The sequence below is a fragment of the Pezoporus flaviventris genome, unplaced genomic scaffold, assembly GCF_033815535.1.
Source record: "Pezoporus flaviventris isolate CSIRO_AGI_PZ_B2104156 unplaced genomic scaffold, CSIRO_AGI_Pfla_v1 ptg000223l, whole genome shotgun sequence".
Taxonomy (NCBI): Eukaryota; Metazoa; Chordata; class Aves; order Psittaciformes; family Psittacidae; genus Pezoporus; species Pezoporus flaviventris.
Window position 1 is genome coordinate 704,412 of NW_026892771.1, and position 8,578 is coordinate 712,989.

Here is an 8,578-nt window from a genome sequence, read left to right on the forward strand (position 1 = left end):
GGCCCTCAGCGCTGCCCCAGTGCCACCACTGGGCCCCACCCCAACCAGTGGCTCTGGGTGCCCACAGCTTGCACCCCTGGCTGTTGCTATAACCTCCCCAGTCTGGATGCTGTCGGTGCCTCTGTGCTGGTGGCTGTGGTCCAGCAGGGCCTGGCTGCTGTCCCTGTGCTGCAGCTCTCAGGGAGCCTTTCCCAGCCATCAGATGCCACCTTGCTGCCAGCCTGTGCGACCTGTCCCCATCCTGTCCGCAGCATCCCTACAGTGACCCCCTGCCACCCAGCTTCATCCTGGCTGCCTCTTGTGGTAGCATCCGTGTGGACCCCATGTCTCTTACAGCCCTGTGCCTCCAAACCCCACTTTATCCATGCTCGTGCTGGGGCTCCATCAATCAGAAACTGCCTAAGCCAATGAAAACCGAACAAACCCAACCCTCTTAATACAAGTTTCTCCCTCGTGCTCCTACCCTAGCAGATGAACAGGGAAAGAACAGTTCACTTTCTGCACTCACAACTGGGCTTGAGCTCTAGAAAGAAAATGCAGATCCAGATCCATTTTACAGTGTTAACAGAGGAATCTCTTGTGGCTGTAAAGAGCTCCTGGTTGTTGTACCCCCAGCATCCCCCGTGTGCCCAGGAACCGAGGCTGCCATTGCTGGAGCAGCTGAGGGAATGCCAGCCCCCACCCAGGCATCCCACAGCAGCCTGAAAGCACTCCTGGCTCTGGCACCCGGCAGGCACAGGGCGTCTTGTCCTGTCCATTGGCTGCAGATGCTCTCTTGTGGCTGGGCGGAAGCCACGGCAGGGGCAGTCCTGTTGTGAGGAAGAGGCAGAAGACAAGAGTGGAGGAGCCCATCCTGCAGGGACCCAGCGAGGTCCTTTACCTGTGGGAACACAAGCACAGCCTCGTCCCAGGTTCTTGAAGGGCAGGCGCCTTCCCATGCAGGACTTTCAGGATTACGCACTTTAACAGGAGCTCTCCCCTGCTCACAGCCTTAGAACCCGGCCCTGGCGCTGCACAGGAGCTCCATCCTCCATCCAGCCATTGAAACCAGCCCAAACAGAACGCACTTCCACTGTGCACGCTCGGGGGTTAACCCTGACCTGCCCTGTTCTGTTCCAGGCATCTGCTGTCAATGCCTCCTTTAGAACAGTGCCATCCCATGGGAATCTTTCTGCCTTTTGCCTTAGCATTTTCTAGCAGCTGCTGCGAACGGGCACGCTCCAACATCTCTTTTACAAGAGACAAATCCATACAAAATCCCAGGGAACCTCCCTATTAGACCCCTGCCAATGGGTGCTAGGACCCCCCCCCCATAGCATTACCTCATTGGACCCCTCCCATCGCTGCTGGCATCCCCCTATGGGACCCCCACTAATGGGTGCTGGGACCCCCCGCATGGGCTCTCCCATTGGACCTCCCTAATGGGTGCTGGCAAACCCCCCCCATGGGATTCCTCATACTGGGTTCTGGGACCAACCCTTGAGAACCCCCGCCATGGGTTCTGGGATCTCTTCACGGTGCCCCCCCACACTGGCTGCTGGGACCCCGGCCTATGGGACCTCCCAATTGGACACCCACCAGTGGGTGTTGTGACCCCAACACCAGTGGGTGCTGTGACCCCCCCCAATGGGCTCTCCCTTAGGACCCCCACCAGCGGGTACTGGGACTCCCCCCAGAAAAACCTGCTGGAAATGGGTGCCCCCCCCATCACACCCCCCCCCCCCCCCCCCCCCGTAGCACCTCCCCAATGCCTGCTTCCAACCATGGCCCCCCTCAAAACCGGGACACCCCCCCCCCCCAGTCCAGAACCACCCAACCCATTTTGGGGGGGGGTCTCTCTGGACCTAAGTGTGTCCCCACTCCAAATCACCCCAGGGCTTGAAGCTTAAACCTCCTCCCCTTATGGACCCCCCTATGACATTAATGCCCCCCCTACCAGGGTGATGGATGAGGGTGTCCCCCCTTCATTGAGCTTTGAATGTTCACTATGGCGAGGGGGGTGGGGGAGGAGTAGGGGGGAGCGCACACGACACCCAATGGAAGAGACCCAAGGGGCACCCCCCCGGGTGCTGGGATGAGCTTAATGCCTTGTTGGGCAGATGTCCACTGAGCAGTGATGGAGGAGAGGGGGATGCCCTGAAAAAGTGGGATGCTCCAGTTGGATGCAGGGATGAAGTGGGATGCTCCAGCTGGATGCAGGGATGAAGTGGGATGCTCCAGCTGGATGCAGGGATGAAGTGGGATGCTCCAGCTGGATGCAGGGAAGAAGCAGAACCATGGAAGGTTGGGTTCTCCTTCATCATTTGGGTGTGGAGAGCAGCCTTCAGCATGGATTGCAGCCATAGGACAAGGGGTGATGGGTTCCAACTGGAACAGGGAAGTTCAGGTTGGAGATAAGGAAGTGAGGGTGCTGGGACTCTGGGATGGGTTGGATGGAGAAGGACGGATGGGGCTCAGAGCAACCAGCTCTAATGGAAGCTGTCCCCCCTCCCTCTTCATGCCCTGTTTTAATGGTGGGGCAATGACTGGACTTGATGCTCCTGAAGGTCTTTCCCAACCTGGTTGATTTCCTGCTTCCCAGCTCCTGCTTCCCACTGTTCCCTGCCCTCCATCCCTCATCCCCATCCCTCCCCATGGACCAGAAGAAGAGGTGGGCATGCAAAGCATCCTCTCTGTGGGAAAATAAGGCAACTTTACTGAAGCTCGAGCCACGTGCAAGCGATGCCGTTCCTCAAGACTTCTCCCCCCTTAGAGCCTGCAGCAACTCCTGCACCCGAGTGATGAATTCCAACAGCACCCGGACTGGGAAGTAGCAGAAGCCACTGGTGCTCGAGGCCGTGGGCGCCGGCATCGTCTCCTGGACGGGGGTATGGGAGACGTGCTGGTGGCTCCATGTCGGGGGCGTCGCGGAGGCTGCCGCGGAGCGGAACGTCCTCAGCTGGTAGAGGATCCAGTCGTGGAAGTGCTGCGTCGAGGTGTAGACCCCCGGTTTCTTGGCCCTGGCGCAGCCGCGGCCCCAGCTCGTCAGCCCCACAACCCCAGTAGAAGTTGGCGCGCTTCTCCCGGCACATGAGGGGACCGCCGCTGTCACCCTATGGAGGAGAAGGAGAGAGGATGAGGATGGGGATGGGTCGCCATGGCAATGCCGGAGGGGACCACCACTGTCAGCCTATGGGGACGGAAGGGTTCTCCTTCATCATTTGGGCGCGGAGAGGGACCTTCAGCATGGATTGGAGCCATAGGACGAGGGCTGATGGCTTCCCACTGGAACAGGGGAGTTTGGGTTGGAGATAAGAAGTTGTTCCCTATGAGGGTGGTGGGACACTGGCATGGGTAGGATGGAGAAGGATGGATGGGGCTTGGAGCTAGCTGGTCTAATGGAAGGCGTCCCTGCCCCTTGCTTAGAACTGGATGCTTTAAGCTCCTTCCCAACCTAAAGCATTCCATGAATCCATGCTCATGACATGGTTTAGTGGTGGAATCTCGATGCTCTGAAAGCTCCAAGCTCTATGGTCCCTGCGCAGGGATGACGGACCAGGAGCCGGATGTGTTTCCGAAGCTGGGATAAAGGGGGATGCAGAGCAAGGCCCTGCAGATGGGAGAAGAGAAGGGAGCCCCAGTGGCACATCCCTACCTGGCAGGTGTCGATGCCACCCTGCGGGTACCCAGCGCAGAGGTTGTGTCTCTTGATGGCCCCTCGGTACCATTGGCTGCTATTGCAGAGCTTGACATTGATGAGGGGCACCTTGGCCTCCTGCAGGGCTGATGGGGACGATGCCCCCGCTGTGGGGACACAAAGGGGGTCAGGATTAGGGGGACAAGGGATGGATTTGAGGGTACTGGGGGCTGAGAAGCTCAATGGGAGCCGTCAACACCCCCTATGGCCTGGGCTGCATCCCCTTTGCTCTGCATCCTCAGCGTAAGGAGGACAGGGGAGGACCTTCAGCGATGGGCCAAGGGGTGATGGGTTCCAAGTGAACCAGGGATGCTCAGGTTGGAGAGAAGGAAGCGGTGGGACAGTGGGATGGGCTGGATGGAGAAGGCTGGGAGGCTCCATCCCCAGTCGGAGCAACCTCCAATAGACCTGGATGAGCTTTACCCTCCCTTCCATCCCATTCCATGAATCCATGACCCGGCATTCCAAGGCCAACGGGGCCGTCGGGCACTCACTCCTGGCCTCCGTCGCGCCCCATCCGCTGACGAAGCACTCGGAGAGCTGGGATAGCCTGAGCGTCGCATCGGGCAGGCAGGCGAGCTGCACGTGGTAGCCGCACTGCACCGGCTGGTCCAGCTCCAGCAAGGCGATGTCGAAGCCGCCGGAGATGCTGGTGTAATATTCATGGACCACGACCTGCCGGATCCAACGCTTCTGGGTCTCGGAATTGGCCCGAGCCAGGTCCGTGATTCCGACCATCACAAACCAATCCGTGGTGAAGCTGGGAGGCAGTGGAAGAGCAAGGGGTTAGAGCCGTAGGACAAGGGGTGATGGGTTCCGACTGGGAATTGCAGGGTGGAGATAGGGAAGGGATTCCCTATGAGGGCGCTGGGGTACTGAGATGGGATGGAAGGAGAAGGTTTGGATGCTCCATCCCTGGCAGTGCTCAAGGCAGGCTTGGAGCAAGCTGCCCTATGGACGGCATCCCTGCCCATGGCAAGCGGCTGGAAGTGGATGATCCCCAGCTCCTTTGCAACCCAACCCATTCCATGATCCATTCCATTCCATTCTATGGAGAAGAGGGGTGGGAAGCAGCCACATTCCTGCTGCTTCCCAAAGGAAAGCACTGCCCCAGCGCGCCTCAGGCTCAAGGGCTGTCAAGCTGGAAGCAGCCTTCTCCTGAGCGCTCTTCCCAGTGCATCCAGGATGGGGAAGGGGACGGGATGGGAGCTGCTCCTTGGCTATTCCCTATGGCTGGAATCCCTTCTCCCCCTTACTTTTGCCCGACGAAGCAGTGAGCGGCCGTGAGGACCCAGTGGGGGGTGATGAGGGACCCCCCGCAGATGTGCAAAGAGCCATTGGCCGTGGGGACCTGGATGCTGACCATCCATGGCCAGGCGCCCTGCTGCGCATCCACGCCTCCGACGATGCGCGACATCCCATAGTAATCAGCCATGGGACGGATACCGCAGGTCCCTCTGGAAGCACAAGCCCAACATTTGATGGTTAGGCATGAAGGGAGAGCATTGTCCGACCCCATAGGGTGCTGCAGGGACAAGGGACCCTATGGGGCGCCCAATAGATGAGCATCATCTTGCCCCATAGGGTGCTTCAGGGACAAGGGACCCTCTGAGGCGCCCAATAGATGAGCAGCATCTTGCCCCATAGGGTGCTTCAGGGTCAGGGGACCCTATGGGGTGCCCCATAGCTGCGCTTTGCCACCGCATGGGGTGATGGCAAGGAAGTGGTGCTCCCCCAAGGTCACCACCCCATTGGTGTGACCATGGTTGGGAGCAGCAGTATCTCCCTGTGGAATACCAGGAGCCCCAGAGCCTGGGGCCACTCACCCACAGCTGTCCCAGGAGCCATGCACCAGCCGGGCCAAGAGCAGCAGGATGAGGACATGGAGCAAAGCCCTCGCTGCCATCACTGCTAAGGGCGACACCAAGGAGCTGCCACCAAAGACCTGCAACCAAGGAGCTGCTACCAAGGAGCTGCAACCAAGGAGCTGCAACCAAGGAGCTGCTACCAAGGAGTTGCAAGCAAAGAGTGACTACCAAGAAGCTGCTACCAAGGAGCTGCTACCAAGGAGTTGCAACCAAGGAGCTGCAACCAAGGAGCTGCAACCAAGGCGCTGCAAGCACCACTGCGCCCAAAGCGCAACTGCCACAGGGATACGGGTGCTGGATGCAGGTCCCTTTGTGCTGGGGCTGATGTCATAGAGAGGCAGGTTCCATGGGAGGGAGGGGGGGGTCCATGGGGAGGCTTCCATGGGGGGATCCATAGGGGGTTCAATGCGGGGGGCATATGGAGATGGGCGTGGTTCTGATGGGCTTGGGGTGATCTGAATCCCTGTGGGATGCTCTGGAGCTCTGTGGAATGCTCTGGAGCCCTGTGGGCTGCTCTTCTTGTGGGATGCTGTGAATCCCTGTGGGATGCTCTTAACCCCTATTGGACACTCTGCTTTCAGGGTGCTCTGAATCCCTATGGGATGCTCTGGAGCCCTGTTGGATGCTCTGAATCCCTATGGGATGCTCTGTTTGTGGGATATTCTGGAGCTCCCTTGTGCCACCAGCTCATTCCTAAGATCCATATGTAATGCGTGGGGTTTGTTGATGAAGAAGTTTGGGGGGAAGGAGGCTCTCTGTGGCTGTCGTTATGTGAAACAGTTCTCCTTTCTGACTCTGTACCTGTTGTACTCTGCAAGTAATGGGGGGGGGGGAGGTCAGTTGTATTGTTGCGCGGGATTGTGAGAGAGAAAAGGGGGCTGGGTGGCTCGAAGTGGTGTCTTGTTGCAACGCTTGAGGGGAGGGGGCTGCGACGGGGAGGAGGCTGGCAGTGGAGGCTTCTCGAAACCTCCCGAAACTTCTCGGTAATGAGACCCCTGCAAGAAAGGGAACCAATGGGGAAGAGCCACGTCAACATCCGAGTGAGGAGGGGCGACAGGATTGGCTGGGGCCTTGAACCGAAAAAGATAAAGGATCACCTCCCAGGGACGGCGTGTGCGCGTCTTGGGCAGAGCGGGGGACTCCCTGGGGCACTCAGCGCTGTTTTATCTGCTATCGCTTACTCAGTTTAGTAAAACCTATACTTGAAACCGCAATTGGCTACAATATTGATAACACATACACCAGAGAACATCCACACTGCAGCACAGGGGTGTGGGATCATGGAGTCATGGAGCCACGGAGTCGTGGAATGGGTCGGGTTGAAGGCACCTTAAAGCTCATGCAGCTCCAGCCCCTGCCATGGGCAGGGACGCCTTCCATAGAGCAGTATGCTCCAAGCCCCATCCAATCATGCCCGCTTCCAGGAACGGCCCACAAACTCCATTCCTTCTGCCCCAAGCCCTTTCCAATCCCTTCTTTTCCCACCCTCCCCCCCCACCGCCCCCCATGCCCCCCGAGTTCCATGGTTTTGGCACCATTTGAACTCCCACCTCCCCTCCAAAGCTGTATGGACTTGTGCCCTGTAAAAGAGATGTTGGAGCGTGCCCATTCGCAGCAGCTGCTAGAAAACGCTAAGGCAAAAGGCAGAAAGATTCCAATGGGATGGCAGTGTTCTAAAGCAGGCGTTGAATTGCATCATGGGCAGACTCAGAACGATCAGACAGGTTCATGTAACACGTTCTGTCACAGCCTTGCCAACCGCGTCCTTGAGCTAATAGCACAAAGTCTATGGCAGCTCTGTGTTGAAGGGTAGCGTGTTTGACTGAATCGTTCTCTGTTAACAGACCATTGCTGGGGGTGAAAAACCTGCGGGGCAGAGGCTGGGTTTCTTCCCGCCTCTCACCGGGAGGAGTGGACCCCCCGCCGCCCCGCAGCGCGCATCTTGGCGCCTGCCGGAGCACACAAAGGCGAGGGGCGGGCGAGTATCAGAGCCCTCTGCCCGCGGGCAGGCAATGGGGGGAGCCCGCCGGAGCCTGCTGCTGCCGCCGCCGGGCGAGTGAGGGAGCTCGCGGCAGCGGGGAGGTGGAGGCGGCGCGCCCGTGCTCCGCAGCTCCTTGTCCCGCCGCCACCGGGCGCAGCCCCTCGGCCGGAGGGGAGCCGCCGCCGCAGCCTCCGCTGGGCTCCCGCGGGAGCGCCGTTTTCCTCCCCGCCGTCCAGCCCGCGGTTCGCCTCGTGCCGGACGGGATGTGGAGCATTCAGGCTGTGGGGCAGGTTCACAGCACCTCGATTTTCCGCTTCTGTTTTAATGTTTTTCCACGTATCGTGCTGTTAGAAGAACCTCGCCAATCTGTTTTAATTGATTTTTACTGTAATTAATATCGAGAGACAAGAAGCAAGCAGCGCTGGGTGCGCCGGGGAGGCTCCGCTCCGCCCCGCCCCGCGCGAGACGGCACACCGGGAACTGCTGGGGATAGTCTCTTACACTTTGGGGTTTCCCGGGCTTCTTGGGTTTCAGCCAATCCTGTTGTCTTCTTTTCCCGGGCTTCTTGGGTTTCAGCCAATCCTGTTGTCTTCTTTTCCCGGGCTTCTTGGGTTTCAGCCAATCCTGTTGTCTTCTTTTCCCGGGCTTCTTGGGTTTCAGCCAATCCTGTTGTCTTCTTTTCCCGGGCTTCTCCACCTCTTGTTGGGGTCTTGTCTCCGGGTCAAGAAATATGATGTCTCTCACAAGTCTGACCGCCATCTTAGCCCCCATAAATTCCACTCCTGATGTGTTCATTTGTTCAGCGCACAGGTTTCACAACGTTCTGTAACAGGACATATCTCTAAGTTACCTAGCCCCCCTTTTTCTAAGCACATTCACGCACTTTAAACAATGAACAAAACATTTCTGTGCACAATATTGCGGTTGACCCAGGGGAATTATTCCCTTGGTTCTTCTTCCTCCTCACTGTGGTATTGACAGGGACACTTACCATACCCTTTGCACATAGCACAGTGATCACAAGGGATTCCATCTCCACACAAAGTGCAATGA

The 8,578-nt window shown here is 58.4% G+C and overlaps 1 pseudogene; it reads right to left on the reverse strand.

The window, feature by feature from the left end:
- Positions 1–2,731: 2,731 nt before the first annotated feature.
- Positions 2,732–7,485, reverse strand: LOC133262761 (acrosin-like; annotated as a pseudogene).
- Positions 7,486–8,578: the final 1,093 nt, after the last annotated feature.